The sequence below is a fragment of the Lissotriton helveticus genome, chromosome 3_1 (genome assembly GCF_964261635.1).
Source record: "Lissotriton helveticus chromosome 3_1, aLisHel1.1, whole genome shotgun sequence".
Lineage (NCBI taxonomy): Eukaryota > Metazoa > Chordata > Amphibia > Caudata > Salamandridae > Lissotriton > Lissotriton helveticus.
This window is the reverse complement of record NC_136061.1, coordinates 989,186,772-989,208,411: the sequence shown is the minus strand read 5'-3', so window position 1 is coordinate 989,208,411 and position 21,640 is coordinate 989,186,772.

Sequence of the window (21,640 nt, the reverse complement as noted above, 5' to 3'; positions counted from 1 at the left end):
ACTCAAGCCCAGATCCCAGGCAACAGCGGAAAGCCTTCTAACATTGATTACAAAAATAAGATTGGGCAGACGAAGCCTTACGCCCATGGCGCCCGAGAGGTAGCTCCAGTGGTACCCCTGGCATAGCCAGGTTGGCCCACATAAGGAATATCCCAACAGCTTTGATTTACATGACCAAGATCCGGACTCTAACTAAGTGTGCCCATAAAGATACAGTCACTTATAAACAAGTGCATTTATCAGATACGATCTGTACATCAATGCTACTAGGTTGTTCATTCTGATATCCTTGATGCAAAGTTCCATTATTCTTCTGTTCCCTGGGGTTCTCTTGATTGCATCAAGCTTGAGTTGAAGTTAAAGGTTTTGACTGAGGGCTTGGTCAAAATGGAATTGTGTTGACGTTTGGTTGTGGTTACCAATGACCTGGTTTTTAATTGAATCAGCAGGTTCAGTGTGGTCAACTCCCCACGCTAAAGGGAAACAATCATGATCAGGTTGAGCCTTTGGGTGCATCAATCAAACAATCAATCAGGGTTGGTAAAGTGCAACTACTCACCCGTGAGGGTCTCAATACGCAGGGGAGGCGGGAGGGGGCAGTTCCATTGAGCACTGGGTTCATCCGAAGAGCCATGTCTTGAGGTCCTTCCTGAACTGGGGCAGCATGGCGGTTTGTCGGAGGTGAAGGAGGAGGAGGTCGCTCCAGGCCTTGGATGTGAGGTAGGAGAAGGATTTACCTCCCGTTCTGGTCTTGTGGGTGCTTAGAACGGTGGCCAGAGAGAGGTCGGCTCATCGGAAGTGTCTTTTGGGTGCGTGGCCTTGCCTCGGATGCCGGCGTTGTGAAGTCTGGTGGCTAAGTTGCGGTGGGAGACGGTGTTGAAAGCAGCCGAGAGGTCCAGGAGGATGAGGACTGCCATTTCTCTTTGGTCGAGGAGGGATCAGATGCCATCGGTGGTAGGGCAGTCTCAGTGCTGTGGTTGCTGTAGAATCGGGATTGGGAGATGTCTAGGACGTTGTTGGCTTACATGAAGTTTGCTAGTTGGGTGTTGAATTGATTGACTGAATGAGATATCCATCATTTCTAACACTAGTAGTGGGGATTATTACCTTGATTTAGACCCAATGTGTGTAGATTTTGGGGTAATTCCCTGGTGTTACCATCTCTTCCCCTGACTCCATTTTCTGCCCCTCTACCACCTTGAATATGCTTTCTTGGAATATTGCAGGAATTAGTGGTAAGTTGGATGACCCATCCTGGGAGAATTTCATTGACCAATTTCAATATGTGTCTTTTTCAAGAAACTTGGGCCACTGACCCACCCCATAGACCAGGATATACAACTTACTATGTACCTGCTAGTAGTGTTGGAAAGGGCCCTCCAACAGACAGTCTTCTCATTTGGGCTAAAATAAATATGAATGCAAAAATACAGCTCCTTCCCTCAATCAAACATGACATCATGGGCAAATCCATCATTAGTACCGACACCTGAACTTATTTTTATATAATGTCTACAATAGGATGACTTGGGGCAACAGGGATACTATGGCGATGGGGGATTTCTCCCAACATAGAGCCTTGTTTGACTCCTATGATACTGCAATTTTTTCAGGCGACTTCAATACTACATATGAGCCTTCTGATATGGGCAATCAATCTCCCATACAGTGAAGGGGATGAGGATTGGGGGATACCTGCCCTTAATGTTGCTTTAGTAAAGCACTGGACTGGAGCAGTTCCTGTCCTTTACCCTAACATGTGGTTTGAGGGCATATAATGGCCGCTTGCTTTCGGATCCGAATGCCGCACATGCTTTCAACTGTTCAGGCCGCTCTAGTAGAATTGATTACATCTTAATTCCTACGCAACTTTGGGGGCACTTGCTCGACTTTAAGATAATAAGTAGGGATGATAGTGATCATAATGCCCTCCACTGTATACTGAACAGCCTGTTCCGTCATCTGCCAGAAGTTCCCATATGACTTGCTGCCTCTAACTTATTGCCGTCTAATGATAGGCTTAGGATTAAATGATGTCATGGGTTCCCTTCCCCTACAACGCTCACCTGGCATGACGTCATGCCGCAACTTCTCTACTAGTGAGAAGTGAGCAGTAGGATCACGCGCACATCGATGTGCCTGCTGTCACTGCAGTCCGGAAAAAATGGACCGCCTGTGCCAGGGCACAAAATGGAGCCCAATAGAGACCCATTTTGAGGGCCCCTTTAAAAAACTGCTGGTGCTCAGCACCAGTGAGAGCCGGCCCACTTAAAGCCCTGCATATGGATATTGGGAAAGAAAAGAGAGCTGTTGGTTGTAATGTGAAGTTCTGACCAGTTTGCAGCATGCAGGAAGACAAACAGGGAAAGAGACTGGGAAGCCCCGTGTTTTGTGCAAAAGGAGGGGACAGTTACCCGTGCAAGCATTATTCACACTTGGCTGTTTCACAACTCAGTGACTACTGATACTGGTTGGCAGTCACGTGGACAGATATACAAAAGTCCTTAAAAAGAGGCAGTTATGCTCAGTGGTGTAACAAAACCTTGGGGATGGGGGTCTGGGGGTTAGGTTGCAAGGTATGCTGATGGATCCCCAGCCCCTTCACCCCCCTTTCCCTGAAAAGGCTTACCTTGTCGCTCGTCCTGGACTTTAATAACCCATGTCACATGCCCCATGTGATCAGTGGGGCTGTTTTTTTAATTATTCTTTACTCAAAAGCAGCAGTATATACATAATACTTTCAATTACACACAAACACCACACACATACAGCTATACATACACATATAGATATATAGATATGACTTAAAGCAGTTTGACCTGTTCTGGGGGGGGGGGGGGGTGGGCCAGAAGTACAGAATAGTAGCAGTAATGAATTGGTATAACTTTACACTAGAACTAGTGTGACAGTAACAATAACACTTCCGTAGCATTATTGCACCTTTCGTTCACTCTCCTGCCAACTTGACCTCCGGCTGAACATAGAGTTTACATAGGAAGGGTGGGGGAGGGGTAGAGCCATCCACATCCAATATTAACAAGCATTGGCAAAACCAATAGGTCTCGCCTTTGGGACCTAAAAAGTGTTTAGTTATCCAACACAATATCCTTGGTGCAACAACATCAAGTGTTGTATGGCTAAACACTTATAAGGTCCCAAAGGAGAGACCTATTGGCTATGCCAATGCTTGTTTTGAGTGAGTGGCTCATGCAGGTATGCCACTGTGAGGTTGAGATGCTGTGAGTGCTTTTACAGGAGCCCCTGTGACATTGTGACTCTTCAAAATGTATCTTGGGTCTGGTGTAATACTTCTAGCCCCTATTCCTGTCTTTTCACACCCAATGCATTCTTAAAAGGCCCATGTACAGCCGGAATTCACACTCAGAATACCCCTGCCCTCCAGTGACACTTTAATTGTCATGTGTGGTGGTGGACGTGGTGGTGTTGGTCATGGTGGTGGTGGTGGACGTGGTGGTGGTGGCTGTAGTGGACATGGTGGATGTGGAGGATGTGGTGGTGGTGGATGTGATGGTGGTGGATGTGGTGGTGGTGGTGGATATGGTGGTGGTGGACGTGGTGGTGGTGGACGTGGTGGTGGATGGAGAAGGAGCTTGGGTGATGGCATCTAGTAGCCCTTGCATGGGTTTTATTCCATCACCAGAGATTAAGTGACCTAGATACTCAATTTCTTCAGTGAGAAACATGCACTTTTCTGGTTTAACCACAACCCATTATCCTTAAAAACGTCCAACATTTTTTCAAGTAAAGAGTTATGTGTGGAGACGTCTTTTGAATGAATCAGTACATCGTCTTAAAAGACAAGTACACCATCAATTCCACCTAACATACTCTGCATGACTCGATGAAAAACAGAGGCGGCAGAGGCAAGCCCGAAGGGCATGCGCCTGTAGTGAAAAGTGCCTAAAGGTGAAACAAAGGCTTTGAGATGGTGTGATTCTGGTTCCAGTTCGAACTCTTGGTATGCGCTGGCCAGGTCAAGCTTAAAAAAAAATTGAGACCCTCTAACACTTGTAAACAAATCACATATTTTTGGTAGTGGGTGAGAGTCAATCCAGATTTTATTGAGGGACCTCAAGTCCACGTAAACACGAAGTTTGCCACATTTCTTTCGTGCGACGACCAAGGGTGAAAACCACAGTGAAGACTCAGTGGGTTCGATAATCCCTTGGTTGCACAGGGACTTGAGCTCTCTTTCCAGATTGTCTCTAACACTAAAAGGTACACCTCTCAACTTATGTTTGAACGGAAGAACTCCCCTTTTTGGACAATAATTTTGTGTTTGAAACCCTTGATGGTTCCTAACACTCCTCCAAAGACAGATGGAAAGCGTTCACTCCACTGGGATAAATGTTGATCATCAGAAATAACCAGAACTTGCTCAGACGTTCCAGGTCTAAGAACCATCTTGAACAAACCCTGATGATACCATCCCAGTATGTTCAGACCTTTTACGGCAACATACACTTTCCCGCTTACTTGTCTATTCTTAAAAATAAAGAGTATCTTCAAAATACCCGAGAAGATCAATCTTTCGTCCCTTGTACGGGACTGGAGATCGGTAGGGAGGTTGAAGAGGTCTTTCTCCCCATGTTTTTAAAAACAACTCCTGAATAAACATTGTAATCCTGGCACCTGAGTCGACTAGAAGATTGAGTGGTTTTCCACCAACTATAATTTCAACGATAGGATCAACACATTCACAAGATTCATCTATACTGGGTACTTTTTCATGTGAAATAGACACAACAGAAACTACCTCAGAGTCAGATTCTTGACCTGAATCTACAACACAAGCGACAGACCTCCTTGAATTTTTCTGTTTCATGCACACCTTTGCAAAATGACCAATTTTTTTACAGATGTTACTAGTCACATTTGCCCCTGGACATCTTGCTCCTTTGATGTGAGGAGGGTTCCCACAGCGGTAACACATCTACTTGACATTTTGTTGATCTGACACGCTCCTACCAGAGCTAATGTTTTTGAGAGTGTTTCCTCTGAAAGACGAAGGGGATTTAGAGTCATATCCTTTTCCCTTGGTAATGGTGGAAACAACATTCACAGGATCTGTAGATTTCTCTTGTATTTTGTTTTAAGATACTTGTGAAGTCTCGATACTTTTGGCTATCTTCACCGTTTCATCAAGTGAGGGATTTGCGAGAGAGAGAAGCTTCTGGCGAATCTGTTTATCACGACAATGACACACAAGTTGACCATAGATCAATTGCTCTGTGAAGGTGTCAAATTGACAAACAGCAGCAAGCCTACGTACTGTGGAAATGTAGGAGTCTACATCTTTGGTTTCACACTGCTGTCTCTTGAAAAAGTTATGACGGGGAACCATAAGACTAGGTTGCTTGTCGAATCTTAGTTTAAGTTTAGAGACAGTATCTTGATAAACATCTGCATCATCCTCTGGTGAATGAACAATTTCAGGAAGGTGTTTGAAGATAGAACGGCCTTCAAAACCAAGAGAATGGAGCAAAAGACATTTCTTGCGTTCGCTGTTGTACCTTGATGCATCTATTGCTCCCAAGTACGTTTGGAAAGCATCGAACCAGACCTCCCATCGAACGGGAGGTTCTCCTGGAGCTTCCAAAACGGAAGGAGGAGGAGTAACAGATTGCATGCTTAAAATACAAACAAGATGAAGACTAGTCAAAAAGAGAATAAAAAAAACTAAACTGTAAATGCAAAACCGAACCTAAACTGTATACATTACATACAATGAGAAATAATTCGTAATTGATATTTATATCTGAGCAGATTGTATGAATAAAAATTCCTTTGGCAATTGGATGACCCAGTATAAGAGAATAAGCAAGTGAACATCATATAATGGAGAAAATATGTGGACAAGTCCACGTTGAAGAATTAGAGGTGTGTGAATCACTGTGAACCCAATAAATTGAATATCAAGTAGAGAGAAATTCGCCAGAAAAATCACAAATAGATGAAATGACGTGCTGATCGTCAAAATCAGCAATGACAATTGAGCACTTTCATTTCAAAGACGTGCTGATCGTCGTGATCAGCTGAAAGCTCTCAAGTAGGATGCAAGAGTGAGCATTGTTGAAGAGAGACACGTTGTTAGAAACCCGCGTAATTGTGACCAAACGTGTTAGTTCTTTTGAATGTGTAGATGCCAGAAGATGCGTTGCTAGGGATACGCGTCGTCAACGTGGAACGCATAGGTCAGGCAGCCCAGGCAGAATGCGGCCTACAACTGTGAGATTCTCTTCGCGCATGCGCGAAACAAGTCAACGTCTCATAAATCGCGTCTGGAAGACCTCGATAAAACTAACACAGAAGAGAAGAGTAATTCCTCCGCCCACTCTCCTAGAGTAGATGGCAATCAGCGAGAAGCGATGAACAGATGCGGGCAGCAGCGGCGATTTGAAAAGTAAATTCCTGAAAACAAAAAATGTCCCGAAACAGCGCTGCTTGCATCACTCAGATGGATAAAGATTGCGTTGGGGTGTAGAAATGATAAAAGAACAGTCTTACTACCAGATGGAGGATACATCAGTGCGCTTCACAAGACAGGTGAATGTCCAGCGTGTTGCTGTGTAGCAAAAGATTGTCACCAAAAAACTGTAGTATTTGACTCGAAGACTTAGTAGTATTAACTTGTAGTTTATTGAGGAAAAGCTACACAGCAGACCAGAGAGCGCAGGCAGGTACATCCAGCTCCAACGACTCTCTCAGGATTACCTTCAAACTAGCGCCTGGCAACCAGTGCAACCAGGCAACACTCTAACATTCTATTCAATGAAGCATGGCAAGGATAGTAGAGCTAAGCACAGGTGCAATTGTAAATGGAAGAATATAACAGTTTTCAAGTATTAGGATCAACACATAGCTCTGTCAAATCACCTCCTTCCAAACCAGCAATCAACTGAAACCCCCTTCTGCTTTTCCTATACTAAGTTCATACACAGATCTCTGCTAGCCAGGTAACCAGAAGTATGGCCTGCATAAACCCTGATACAGTAGTGCTTAGCTTCACAAATGACAAATATAATGCACCTCCTTCCTGCATCTCTGTTCTGACCTGCACACAAAGCTTTTCCAAAAGTGCAACTTCAGACCCAGGTCTGACAAAGCACTCCTGAGTTGGGCCTAATGGATAACTCTGGCAGAGGAGTACCTTTATCTAGCCTTTATCATGCCCTGATATTGCAAAACTGTGATCAACACACAGCTTTGCCAACATGTATCTTATTTCAGACATGAGCCACTAGCTACCCTGCTAGTAATGGCACTATCAATTATTCCAACTGGGAACCCCAATCTCAAATTTTGAAACACAGTTTCCAGCACTGGGATTCACACATTGTAGTCAGAAGACACATTAGTTGTGAGCTGGTCCCTCACAGGAAAATTTCAGGGGGGAACAATTAAAAAGTGGTTGTTAGACCCTTGCAGGCTTACAGCCCAAACAGACAAATTGGACAAAGTGGCCAAACACTGCTGGCAAAAATACGTGCAACCCAGGAAGGATACCCCACCTTACTCTCCTAGCCTCCAAATTTGTGAACGCATCAGTGTACATAGTGTTGCTGCTCCCCACAACACCAGGCCAAGGATAGAAGTGGGTCTGACAGTCATGGGTGACATGTACATGCACAACACGTTGAAGACCTTCAAAGAAATTGGAGACCATTATTCCTGACCTACAATGCCCTGATCGGGGGAGTGGCTGTAGAGCGTCTCCACTGGGCGACTCTCCATGACCCCTCATAAGTCTGGCAAATTCTCTGTTGCAGGAACAACGACACATTGGTGGGCCAAAACAGACCTGTAATTGGAAGACAAACAGGCGTGTCCTGTGTGGGGAAGGCCTAGTTTGGCTGGAGAGCCTTGGAGCTGGATTGCGGGGTCTTCAGGACTGAACTTCTGAGGAGATCTGGTGGGGGTGGGTGGGGAACTCTACGAGTAAGAAACCCGACAGGCCAACGGGACAGGGATACCTACCAGGACTATCCGATCCTCCCCCGAGGGTGGCACTTGAGCTGGTGGACTTGGGCCCTGGAGGATTTGAGTAGCTCCATAATGACGGATGGTAAGGGGCCACAGAGTGTCCAGCAAACAAAACTTGATAAATATGCCATGCCCAGAGAGTTGGCCCTGAGACCTGCAATGGAAGCTGCACCTAACCCAGGAACTTTGTCTCCTCCTGATGCCTCAGAGCCCACACTGCAAGACGTAATGTCAGCTCTACAGGGAGTTTGATCTGATCTGGCCAGGAGGATCGACACAACGGAGGTCTCGCTGCTAAGGGCTGACTTGCGCAATATGGGAGCCCGGGTGAAGGGGTCCTGACTGGCCTGGCGATGGGCACGAAGGCCCACCAGAAAAAAGTCCAGGACCTCACCGTCACAACAAGGGTGCTGGGGGCCAAGCTGGAGAATCAGGAAGGCTGCTCCCCACGCAATAATGTTTGCATCATTGGAGTCCCAGATAGAGCGGAGGGGCCAGCAGTAGATTGATTTATGGAGCTCTCATACTGAAATGGCTCCATCCCTGGGGTCTGTCAAAATACTTCTCTGCGGAAAGGGTCCACAGAGTCCCGGGCACTTGACTGCGGCCAGGGATCCCACCGCACCCTATCATAGCCTGAATATTCAATTACCACAACCGGGATGAGATTCTCCCGGCCGCCCGAAGGGCCGCCACTCAAATTTGAAAATGCTGTTATCACCCTTTTCCCAGACTTCGCCATAAGGGTGCAACAGGCATGACAAACCATCCTTGAGGTGAAGAAGGCCCTCCAGCCGAAGGACATCAAGTACTCCACGCGCTTCCCGTCAACACTCAAGGTAACAGCAGACGGCGAGGTGCGGAGGTTCTCTACCCCGGTGGAGGTGTGGAAATGGCTGGATGGCTGGATGGCCTTGGGGCACACATAAAGGCAATGGATACAGCAGGAATGGCTGTGATGTATACAAGAATGGAAACCGACCAGGGGCTTCCTCATCGAGATGGTTCTCCGGCAGCCCAAGGGGAGTGAGGAGGAAACCTGGAGCACCATCGGATATGATTGCACCTGTGGGTGACCCACATAGCCCGGAGGACCAGGTGTGAGGGCACTGCCCATAGCGGCAGAGTCACTGAATGAGACTGGACACACAGCTAAGAATACAGCTTTCCTTGCTACACATTTCATCTCCTTTTAAAATGTGAGTTTGCATTGTATTATGATAATGTTGTTGGCACATCAGTCCTCTGCATGGGGGTTTGGGGAGGCTGGCTGGTGGGCCTTCATGTGGCCAAGCCCACCTACTTTCTGGTAGTTCTGTTCTGGGGCGACAGGCGCTCTTTAAATTGGGGTGGGTGGGAGGTTTTGTGCCCAACGTGCAGGGTAGCAGGGAGGGGGGAGTTATGTGTTTGGGGGTTTAATGGGCACACTTTAGGTAGCATTGTTCTATTGTACAATATGAGCGTCTTCTTGGCACACATTGGGGTACAGGATGGTTTGGTGGGGTGGGACTGGGGGGCACCTCCATACAATGCTGCAAGGGTAACCGAGTTCCGAGTGGGTTTTTCCATAGACATTCTCTATGACTTCATCGTCTATGACGCGCTCCCTCTGACGCCGCCCGATGTGCTTACCCTTGGGGATCGAGATTTGAGAATCATGACCGGGAACGTAAACGGACTTGGCAACAAAATCAAACGTACAATGGTGTTGCAGTATCTCTGAAGACATGCACTGGAAATAGTCCTGTTGTACGAGACACAGTTGAAAGGTAACACTTGTACAGCACTAAATAGGTTTGGGTACAAACTACTGGCACATGCGGGGTTTATGACAGGGTTATGAGGAGTGGTGATATAGGCAAGAACAACCCTCCCCATGTTCCCTGTAAGGTATGGCACGATCGGATGGGCAGATATGTGGCTCTTACGAGCGTGTGGGTGGTCCAGGACTTCAATTTGTGCTCGGTGTGCATGCCACCTAGGATGCATGCTGACACCTTACCTAAGCTTAGTCGACTGCTCCTGGAGCTCCCACTTGGTGTTCTGGCACTGGGTGGGAACTTGAACGCCATTATGGACCCAGATTGGGACAGTGTGTTGAGCTTGGGAAGGGAAGTGGGGGAGACTCCCTGAAGACGTTTGCTGAGGTCCTTGGGCTTATTGATCTCTGGTGCGAACATAATCCCATGACTAAACAATGCACTTTTTACTCTGCGCCTCACGGGGGTACTCCCGACTGTATTGCATACTGACCCACTCCACTGACTTGGGCTGCTTTCGGGGGGGCGACTCAGAGTACACAAGGTATATTTGACCACTGAGGTACGGCTGCAGGGGCCAACTAGAACATATACATTTCACTTTGTATAGACCCGTGGCTCTTCAAGGACAAACAGGTCAGGGACAAGTTAAAAGAACAGGTGGAGCACTACTTCCGGTAAAATGTGGGAACGGTAGCCTCTGCTTGCGTGCTTTGGGAGGCCTACAAAACGGTGATAGGAGTATATCCACAGGCCCTGGCAGGTGGAAAAAGGAAAGAGCAGAGGCTTCAATATGTAGCAATTGAGAAACTACAGCCAAGCAACCCGGGGTGTCAGATACAAAGGTCAGTCATTTAATCCACCTTAAACAACAGGAGAAGTGTGATATTGTGGAAGGGAAAGCCAAGGAGTATGCCAGGGCGACTCAGAGGAGAATCTAGGAAGTGAGTGACAAGGCCGCTAAACTAATGGCATGGCTTGGAAAAAGAGACAGAGGGGCATATTTGCAAGCCCCTATCGCTGCCACGTCACTTTTTCAGATGTTGTGGTGGCGATAGAAAGGCAGCGTCAAGCCACTTAACGTGGTTTAACGCTGCCTTGTAAATAAGGCACCCAATCACACTATATTTAGAGTGAAAGGGGTGGGCAATAGGTGTTGCTGTGGGCGTTAACACCGCAACACCCATTGATTTTAACACTGCCCCATATTTGCAAGGGTGGTGTGAATATGGGGCAGTGCCAAATTTAAGACCAGGAAAACATGGTCTTACCCTGGCGCAATGAGGAGAAATGTTTAATTTCTCCTCGTTTTTTGCTGTTTCCATGTGTGCTGTCTTGTGAAGCACACATGGAAACAGCAAAAAGCCATTGTTTGTTAGCGTGCAGGAAAGTGTTCCTTCCTGCACATAATCAATCATAAAAAAAATAAGGTGCAACTTCTACGTGTGCTGCATTAAGCAGCACACATAGAAACTACAAAACGCCATTTCAGATTGTTTATGTGCAGGAAGGGACACCTTCCTGCACATAAACAACCTTCCCCTGCAATGCAGGCACCCTTGCACTATAGTGCAAGGGTGTCTGAGTTGGCGCTAGGCAACTTAATTAACGCCAGCGCATGGGGAAACGCAGGGCTGCACTGTATCCTTGTAAATACGGTGCAGCCCTGCGTTTCAGAAGTGGCGAAGCGCAGTGTTAAGCCAAGGAGGCTAATGCTGGGCTCTGGTACTTCCTCATCAATATGCTCCAGAGAGAGGAACTGGGTGTTAGGGATTAGTACACCACACAGTGAGATCTGTAGGAGTGGTGAGGAGATAGCTGCAGCGTTCGCGAACCATTATGAGCAACTCAGCGGCGTCACTAGGGGGGTGCGGGGGGTGCGGACCGCACCGGGTGTCACCCTATCATGGGGTGACACCAATCTGGTTACACTGCTGGCTCGCTGTGTAACAAAAACACAGCTCTGCACTGCAGTGCAGCCTCGAGTCTGTTCGGTTCTGCTGCTTTAGTGCAAGCGCATGGCGTGCAGTGCACGCACCTTCTAGTTACAAATTAAAATACTGCATTCAGTGCAGACAGTGCACGTCGCAACGCACACACGCACCTCCTACTATAAAAGTGGTGATGTGCCCGGCGTACCCAGTTTGTGGGTCCCAGGGCCGTCAATCTTTAGCGCTAGTCCAATGACGGCCCTGGGACAGCCCCCGCGCGCTGTGCTCCTCTCTCTGACGCCTCGCGGCGGTAGCGCGCCAGCACCACGTCGTCTTGGAGAGACAGTCTCGGCAGGGAGTGCGTGCGCAGCAGCGCTGCTATAAATTCTATGTCAGGACAGGAGGCTCCGATTATGCTTTCTCATTTCTTTAATGAAATGCCCAGCAGCCAATAAAAACAAAACTACAAATCCCATGAACACTTGGGAATGACCATAGAGGTTACACTATATAAGGTCCGAACACTAGTCCTTCTTCTCTTTCTTTGCTGCTCCGCAGCCAGTTAAGTCTCTTTACCTTTATTACATTGCTTTTGCTGATATTGCTGTTGGGCATATTGTTGTGTACACTTGCCTTGTATTCCGCTGCTTGTGTTTCTTGTGCGCGGTGCTTGTGTACTTTCTCTCGGCTTCGGTGCCGGTATTTTGCGCGTCCGTTTGCGGCGTGTCTTCTTGGGAGCGTGTGTTCGCCTCCCTGCGCCTGGCCGCTTTGGTGCCCGGTTGTGTTGGTGGAGTGGGAGCAGGGGTCGTCGGCTTCTTGGGAGAGCGCGAGCGCTCTCGAGCCGGTGTTTCAGCGGCATCAGCGTCGCGCATGCGCGCTGCTTTGTTTCCGGCTTGTGGCTGTTTTCTCCTCACGCCGGTCGAGTGAATGAACGCTTCTCACCAGCGCTCACGCCCACAGCCCTGAACTCTCGACCCCGTCTACGCCGGAGCACAGGAAAGTGCTTTGGTTGATGTTTTGTGTGCATAGGCTCTGCCTAGAGTGATTATTTGTTGGCAGGCTTATCTCCCTCCACGTTTGAATTGTTTGCCTGGAGTTTGGTCCTTCCAACCTCTCTTTAGCCTGCTTTGGGGTTGTCACTCCCCCCTTACTTGTATCCTTGATACTCCATATCTGTTCCAGTCATCTTGTGGGCATTGAATTTCTGCACTCTGGTGCGAAGGCTGATTTCTATGAAGCAGATGATGACTGTTTTTACAATGAGGAAGAGGATGACCCTCTTGAGTACAACCTGGTGGAGGAATTGGATAAAGGTGTACAGCTTTCAGTGAATAAGGCGCTTGTTAGGGCTATTAATCCCCTGAAACGTCATTTGAATGAATATGCTGTTCAACAGGGTTGGTTACCCCCCTCCCAGAAGTCCGCCAAGTCGCCTCATAACCCACATACATCGGACTTTCAGAGACTTGCGAAGGTTTTGACTTCTGATAAGCCCAAATCTTCTGGGTCACATTACATGGAGGAGTCTGACAAGGCTCAGGCTTCTTCGGGTCAGGATTCTCCCCCTCCTAAGAAGCGTCTCCGCAAGGAGCGTTTTGTTGACGCCTCTGAGCGTCCTCCCCTTTTAAATTTCGAACCGGAGGACATTGTCCATCCACATTCGACATCGTGGTTGCCCGCTCCGGCAGTGGCCGCTTATCTTGAGGCGCATGTTCGCCAACCCTTTGAGGCGCCTGTCCGGGCTAGACTTCGCTCCGAATGCCCGAGACCGGACTTTGCGGACCACATAGCAGAGACTCAGGAGGTGGACCCGATGATGGTTACCTACCTTAAGAAGTATTCAAAAGATCCTAAAAAGGGCCTGGACCGTTCCTGGAGGTCTTGCCAGGATAAATTGATGGACATGCTGGGCCCCCTCTCCAAGATCCTGGATCTCGGCTTCAAGGCAAAGGAAGCTTCGGCAACTGTCAATCCTGATGAGCTCATTGAGTGGGCTCAGAGGGCTGTCTGCATGTTCGGAAATGTTAATTGTGCAATTTCTGCAGAACGGCGTAGGTCCATTCTCCTTAAATTGGATCCCAAATTGGCAGAATTGGCAACTTCGGAGGCCGGTCCGGAGGCGCAGGGCCTTCTATTTGGCCAACCCTTCTTGAAGGAACTGACTAAATTTGTGTCCGCCTTCAGCGGCATTGATAAGGCACAGGCGTCCTTGCGCCGGGCCATGCGTCCGGTTTTTACCAAGGCCGGACGACAACGGGGACGATCGTTCGGCCGTGGGTCACAGCAGCAGTCCCAGAGAGGAGCCTTGCAGCAGCGTGGTGGGCAGTATGACTCTGGTTACTCCACCCGCGCCAATTTCTATCCTTCCCGTAAAGGAAAAGGTCAATACGGCAAGGGGCGATCTGGTGGACACCAAGGCCACTATCAAGATTCCGGAGCTACAGGTGAGCCTACTTCAAGCATGCGATGTGATGTTGGGGGGCAGAGTGCGATTTTTCCTGCACAATTGGCGCATGATCTCCAACGATGCTTGGGTGCTAGAAACCGTTCAGGGTTTCAAGATAGAGTTCTATCACCCAATACATCAGACCCGTCTTCCACCTCCTATGCTTTTTTCCCGTCACTCTCAGGCTTGTCTATCAGAAGAAATCGAGGTTCTCCTAAAAAAAGGAGCGGTTGTTCCTACCGAACGCCATCCGAAGGGCTTTGTCAGCTCAGTCTTTCTGGTCGAGAAGAAAGGAGGCGGGTCTCGCCTGGTTCTCAACCTGAAAGACTTCAACAGCGGGGTGGTCTACAGGCACTTCAAGATGGAGGGCATCCATCTGTTGCGGGATCTCCTTCGGGAGGGAGATTGGATGGTCCGTCTGGACCTGAAGGACGCATATCTGTCAATCCCGATTTACAGGCCCCATCGTCGTTTTCTCCAGTTCCAATGGCTGGGTCGCTGGTACGAGTATCAGGTTCTCCCGTTCGGCCTTTCGTCGGCGCCATGGTGCTTCACGAAATTACTGAGACCAGTTGTAGAACATCTTCGTTCCAGGGGGGTCAGACTGATCATATATCTGGACGACATTCTTTTTATGGCGGATTGCCCTCTCCGACTTCTGCAGCACCTGGAGTGGTCCATCACACTCTTGCAGTCTCTCGGTTTTCTGGTCAATGTTCCGAAATCGGTTTTGGTTCCCACTCAATCTATCGATTTTCTGGGCTTTCAGATAGACTCGGTGACTTGCCAACTTCTTTTGCCCAATCAGAAGCTCCGCTACATCAGGAGGGAGTTGATGTGTCATTGAGGTCGTTGGCTCGTGTGGTAGGTCTTCTAGCTTCCTCCATTCAGGCGATCTTTCCAGGTCCTCTTCATTACAGGGCGATGCAACGCCTGAAGATTCAACATCTCCGGAAAGGCCTCCGCTATTCGGATCAAGTTCCTCTTTCGGAGGAAGTGCGGGGGGAGATGCAATGGTGGTTGGACCACATGGAGGCCTGGAACGGTCGAGCCCTGTTCGGTTCATCTCCGGAACTGGTGATCGAATCGGATGCCAGTCAGTGGGGTTGGGGAGCCCGTTGCGGGTCTGTTTCGACAGGGGGTCGTTGGTCGCCCCAGGAGTTGTCTCTCCACATAAATTGTCTGGAACTCCTGGCGGGTTCCTTTGCGATACGGTGTTTTTCCCCCCTACAAACGAGTTGTTGCATTCTTCTCCGAATGGACAACGTGTCCGCAGTCCGCTATGTCAACAAGCTGGGCGGGACTCGGTCCAAGATCTTGGCGGAGATCGCCAAGGATTTTTGGCATTTTTGCCTCCACCGGAAGATCACGGTTATTGCAGAGTATCTTCCGGGCCGCAACAATCAGGTTGCGGATTGGCACTCCCGCCATCTTCGGGATTTCAGCGACTGGAGACTTCATCCTCGAGTCTTCCGTGCCATTCTTCGGCAGTGGGGCCAGTGTCACCTGGATCTGTTTGCCTCTCGCCTCAACGCGCAGCTTCCCCAGTTCTACAGCTGGAGACCGGATCCCTTGGCTCTGGCCACGGACGCTTTTCTCCAACAGTGGCCATCGACTCTTTGTTACGCGTTTCCCCCGTTCATGATGATTCCCAGAGTGCTTGCTTACACCAAGCGGTTTCGAGCGGAGCTGATTCTGATTGCTCCCTTATGGAAGGCTCAAGCGTGGTTCCCGGTACTCCTGGAGATGTGTTGCGAGCCTCCCCTCCTTCTTCCCCTGAAGTGGAATCTGTTGCAGGATCCTCTCGGAGATCCGCATCCCCTCATTCTTTCCGGCACTCTCCGGTTACTGGCATGGCGAATCTCGGGGATCGTTGGTCGATCCCAGGCATTTCTAGCGACGCTGCCACATTCATTAGTAACGCCTGGTCTCCCAATACCCACAAACGGTATCGAGGAGCTTGGAAACGCTGGTGTGATTGGTGTGTTCAACGGGAAGTTGATCCCGTTTCTGCGGATGTCAGTCTGATCATTAATTTTTTGACTTCCTTGGCCACTTCCGGTCTGGAATCCCGGACCGTTAATAGTTTTCGTTCTGCTATTTCTGCGGGCCATGTCCACATTGATGGTAAGCCTGTTGGTGAACATCATTTGCTTTCCAAACTGCTTAAAGGGATTCGTCTTGCGAAACCCCCCACACCGAAATATGTGTCTTTGTGGGATGTTTCGGTTGTCCTGCGGTTTTTGGAGGCTTGGCCTTCTAATCTTTTGTTGTCCCGTAAACAGTTGTCTGCAAAACTGACCATGTTGCTGTGTCTGGTGTCTTGCAAGTGGGTTTCGGATATTCGCGCCTTGGACCTTGCGGGTCGCAGTTTCACCCCTGAGGGTGTTACTTTCACTCTCTCTAGGAGGACTAAATCCAACACTTCCTCAATAACATATCCTTCTTTTCCTGATCATCCCAATCTCTGTGTTGTCCAGTGTTTGAAGGATTATGAGGTGAGTACCGCTTCTTTGCGTACGGACATGCAAGGTCAGTTGTTGATTGCCTTGCAGAAGCCTTTCCGTCCTGTTGCACCGGCTACCCTGGCTCGCTGGGTACGCTGGCTCATGTCTGAGGCAGGCATTGATGTTTCTGTGTTTGGGGCACATTCTGCTAGAGGGGCAATGGCCTCCAAAGCTTATTCCATGGGTGTTACTCTATTTGACATTATGAAGGCTGCAGACTGGTCTTCAGACTCTGTCTTCAAACAATTTTATTATAAACCAATTGTTAGTGTTGCCTCTGTTGTGGTGGACGAGCTTTGAACAAGCATAATCGGAGCCTCCTGTCCTGACATAGAATTCAAAATTTGCAAACATTCGTGACAAGAATTTTCAATTCTATTAAGGACTAGGAGGCGAGGATTATCCCACCCTTGTTCAGACTATATTGCATTGTTATGTACTGTATAATATTTGCATATTGTTGCAGTTTATCTTTCCTTGTTCTTTTTCCCCCCCTGACTTGCTTGACTTTTCTCCATTATTTGGATATTACGGCTCTGTATCTTTTCAGGTTCGGACCAGAAATGATGTGGTTGATCTTCCTCGAGAGTCTCCTATGTCTCCTTGTTCTCGGGCCCAGGATTCCTCCATCCTCTGCTACAGGATCCTTTGGATTTCGGCAGCGTGCTTGGAACTTTTATTGTTGCTCTACCTGGGATTGTTTTTCAATGTTGAACTGTTTCCCCAAAGAAAGAGGAAGAAGGACTAGTGTTCGGACCTTATATAGTGTAACCTCTATGGTCATTCCCAAGTGTTCATGGGATTTGTAGTTTTGTTTTTATTGGCTGCTGGGCATTTCATTAAAGAAATGAGAAAGCATAATCCTCGCCTCCTAGTCCTTAATAGAATTGAAAATTCTTGTCACGAATGTTTGCAAATTTTGAATTGTCACCTCTGTCGGTCGGTGTTTGATATCGCGCGCCGGCCATCATCTCCCCTTCATCCGGTATTGGGTCTGGAGGCCGAGGTGAGAAATATTTATATTATGAACTTTACTTTCAGAAATGTGGCACACAACAATCAGATCGCATCTGCTGCTCTGAGCAATCGCACGAGCAGCACTTTTTGGATAAGAGCACTTTATTACACTAAAATGTCAGCACAGCCTATTTTTTTTCACCTGGGAATGCTCTCTGCATTTGCTCTGATATTTGAAAAATAGCGAGACCTTAGAATTTCAGGGTGTCCTTTCAATATGTGCTGGTGACCTCAGTGTCAGGCAATAAAGGTGGACAGTTCCCTCTAGCCAGTTACTGGTACCTTTTTAGAATCGCACAAGCACTTTTTCATACTAAATCATTTGGGTTCTTACACTTTCACAACGAAATGTCAATCATGTTCACTGTGATGAATCTTCCAGTGAATGCATAATGAACTGATTTGAGACTTCACTACTTCTTAACCTATTTGAAAATAATGTGCGTTGTGCGCTTCTCATGTGGGAGAGTTCAATATTATATAACACGGTCGACAGGTATTTTTTATACATAACTACTTGCACAAGCACCTTACCACACTAGTCCAGTCATTTAGCAATGTTGCCACCTGTCAAGGCTTCCACATTCAATCTGTGTTTGGACACACAGTGAGTCTTTAGCACCTGTGATTGTTTCTTAAGTATTATGCAGTATGGCTGGCTGGATGACTCCCATAAGTGAATTTTACGTATCTATAACACACTGCACAACCTTTTTTTTCTTGATTTCAGATAAATTGGACTCTAGCACCAACAATTTGCTGCATTTCAGACCTAGCCCAATTAATTGCGATGTATATATTTGGGAGTCTCCCTTGAATTGACTGTGATTTTATCATTTGTAAACCTGCGAATACAACATGTGTTCATTATGTTTGATAGCCTTTTTAGACATAATTTTCATCATTGCTAACCTCTCTGCACAGGCACATTACTGACATTAGTTTAAGCATCGCATCTGTAACCTGTTATAACAATAGGCCCGTCTTTTTTACATTCATGACGTGTGTCCTGGGCTGCACCGAGTTAATAATCCTTGCTTTTTCCTGGTGCAGGACATAGCTGGTCAACAGTGCACATTTTTTTTTTTTTTAGTAGTAAATACATTTATTACGGCATACATGGCATAAAAGTTTTCAAATCTTCGTCAACAATACAAAAATAAAAGCACATGTAAATTGAAAAGGTAACAATGCATGACCGGATTCTACAATTACACAACATTAAAAACATATCCTAAGGTGCCGTTTTTAACTTAATAACAAACGGACCGACCATACAGGGGTTGCTCTGGATTAAATAATGCCTTTTCCAAACGGATTGATGTAGAAAAACAGTTTTCTTAATTATCTTTATTAGACAGCATCATTGTGTGCCAAAATACAAGGACAACGCATTCAGATCATCAGCGCTGGGCGCATTTCGAAGCAATTACAGCAGATGCCAGTTTTATTTGAACTCTTGACCACCACACAATGTGTCCACCACACAAGGCTCTGTCTGGCATGCATCGCCCACCCCTGCCAATCTGCCTCTCCTTCTCTGGCAGATCCCTTTGTTGACCATCTGAGATCAGAATAACTGCTGTGCAAAACATAGAGAGCATCCTGACTTTCAAATGTCCCCTCGATTGCTATTTTTCTGGATAGTGTTATGTGTGAATCACAACAGTTAACTGCATCTAGCCCCGAATTTACATCAGATTCGTGGTTGAGTACTTTAGTAAATACAAAGTAACGCAAGGCAGCGCAAAGTGCTGCCTTGCGCTACTTTATGTCTTGTAGGCATTACATGGGTGCAGCATGGGTGTTCGCTTGCATCCACCCGTGTATTTTGACACAAACCCAGATTTACAAAGACTTTGCGGCAAAATGGTTTGCCTACCCAACAGATGTAACGAACAGAAATATCTTTTTCTCCTTGTTAATTGCTCTTTCCATGTATAGATTGTTTTTCTGTAGGAAGGTTTCCTTTCCTACTCAAGGACAATCCTGCCTGTAACACAGGCACACTTATTCTATGGGCAAAGGTGCCTGCAGTGGAGTTAGGCAGCTCACAGTGAGCCAGAGCAAGAAGAGAGCATAAATGCTGCATATCTTTGTAAATATGGAGACATTTTGATTCCTTCCTTTCAGGCAGAACGGCACAGTAAGTTCTGTTGCTGCGCCACGTTGCGTAAAAAAAAAGTAAATGCGTCCTTAACTGTTTTCCAAAGTATGCCTGAGTTGGCACATTGGAAAAGTTCTTGCTCTGAGCTAATCTACATAATATCACGCTAAAATGACGTACCACCGCATATCAATGATTGTAATCAGATTTTCAAATGGACGCTGGTGACTGGTCCCCTTGCCAGTGCTCAATGTTTGTAATGTCCGTCGGGGTCACCTTTGTGGTAGGGACAGACTGTCTAATATTCTGTGCATGACCTATGCACCATCGATGTGAGGTTCACAAGCTTCTTGTGTTTTTCTTGCTGTGTGCATATGTCAGCGGCAAGTGGAGATTTTAGGTGGGACAAAACAAAGAACATGTTCTGGAAGCCACTACCCAAATCTTATAAATATACTTGTCCAAGATGAAGGAGCAAAGTTTGATAGATGATGCCGCTCGTCGAGGACACCATCGGTACTGCTCTAGCAAAAATTTCACTTTTCTTGGAAATCCAAAAGAGAGGGAACTCAGGCCAAAATAAGAATTATTCACAGGCTCAACGTGAATGAGTAGTAGGACTCCTGCAGCGGTTTGCCAGATGTGGACGTACTGTGCAGTCACGAGTTAGACCCAGTACCGGCTTGCACAGGTATGAGCAGGGGGGCGGGTGGTGGAAGCCGACAGAAGTAATATTACATCTTATTGTTTTATTTTACAGAGTTTTATATAGTGCAAACTTGACCCGAATCGGATATCATACAGAGTTTTATATAGCGCGAACTTGACCCGAATCGGGCATCCGAGTGCTTTACATAGCACCAGTTACATTACATGAAGACACATTCATTTTTTGTTAGGCACGGGGAGATTAAGTTATTTGCGTAGAATCACAGGATGTTCAGCGTTATTGCCGAGACTCTAGCCCATGCGGTAAGTCATGAGGGGGTGACACCATGAGTTACCCGCACCGGGTGACACCAACCTTAGTGACGCCTGGAGCAACTATACACCTCCCCATCAAATAGGTCGATGGCAGATTGTGCAGAGCTCCTACAAGATGCTAGCCTTCCCACATTAGCACGGGAAGACCAGGAGGAGCTGGACAAGGATGTCACTGCAGAGGAAATAGGTGGCGCAATTAGAGCCCTGTAGTCGGGCAAGGCAGCCGGAGCCAGCTGAACTATACAAGGGAGTAGCAACGTTGGTGGCTCCATATATGCTCGGTATGTTTGGGGAGGCATTGGAGTGGTGCAGTCCACCGGTAGACCAGCGGCTAGCCATGGTGGTGGTCATCCCAAAGTAAGCCAAACCCCCGGTGGAATGTACTTCCTATAGGCCAATCTCACTGCTGAACACCGAAGCAAAGGGGCTGGCTACGGTTTTAGTGACCAGACTCAACAGAGTGATAACTTTTTAATTCACCTATATCAATCAGGCTTTATGCCCCTCAGAAGGAAGCTCAACTTGAGGCGTCTGTACGGGGTATTGCTCATTACCAAGAGTAGGGTGAAGAGGATGCAGTGCTCCCGTCGTTAGACGCCCACATGGCGTTCAACAGCATTGAATGGCCATTCCTGTTTGCGGTATTGGAGCGTTTTGGTTTTAGTCCTAGGTTTTGTGCTTGGGTTTGGCTCCTCTACACAAACCTTATGGCCAGTGTGCAGGTGAACAGGATGGTGTCCAGACAGGTGGCGCTCAAAGAGGGTATGAGACAGGAGTGCCCGCTCTTCCCCATGCTCTTTGCTATCTCGTTTGAGCCCCGGCCAGCTTGGGTCAGGGGAGACCCACTGATAAGAGGAATCTCTGTGGGGGGACTGCGAGGAAAA